The sequence below is a fragment of the Sinocyclocheilus anshuiensis genome, unplaced genomic scaffold, assembly GCF_001515605.1.
Source record: "Sinocyclocheilus anshuiensis isolate Anshui unplaced genomic scaffold, SAMN03320099.WGS_v1.1 scaffold2275, whole genome shotgun sequence".
Classification (NCBI taxonomy): Eukaryota; Metazoa; Chordata; class Actinopteri; order Cypriniformes; family Cyprinidae; genus Sinocyclocheilus; species Sinocyclocheilus anshuiensis.
This window is the reverse complement of record NW_015542331.1, coordinates 369,322-369,574: the sequence shown is the minus strand read 5'-3', so window position 1 is coordinate 369,574 and position 253 is coordinate 369,322. Positions and strand designations below refer to the sequence as shown.

The 253-nt window shown below is 29.6% G+C and overlaps 1 protein-coding gene across 1 annotated transcript in view; it reads left to right on the top strand.

The window, feature by feature from the left end:
• The window catches only part of LOC107691002 (prolyl endopeptidase-like), a 15,687-nt gene that overhangs the window by 7,878 nt on the left and 7,556 nt on the right, over positions 1 to 253 (top strand). The gene's annotated exons all lie outside the window — the stretch shown is intronic.

Below are 253 nucleotides of genomic sequence, written 5' to 3'. Positions count from 1 at the left end.
TTCAGCATCATTACTCCAGTCTTCAGTGTCACATGATCCTTCAGAAATCATTCTGATATGCTGATTTGCTGCTCACTGGTTCTCAGTTATTAATAATGGTTCTTTTTAATATCAGTGTTTTCACAATTCTTTGATTACTGCAAAAATTCAGCTTTAATTTGAAATAGAAATCATTTGTAATGTCTTTAGTCTCAATTTTGATCGCTTTTGATCGAACTTTATTTACTTTTTTTTTTACTCAACCAATACTTTT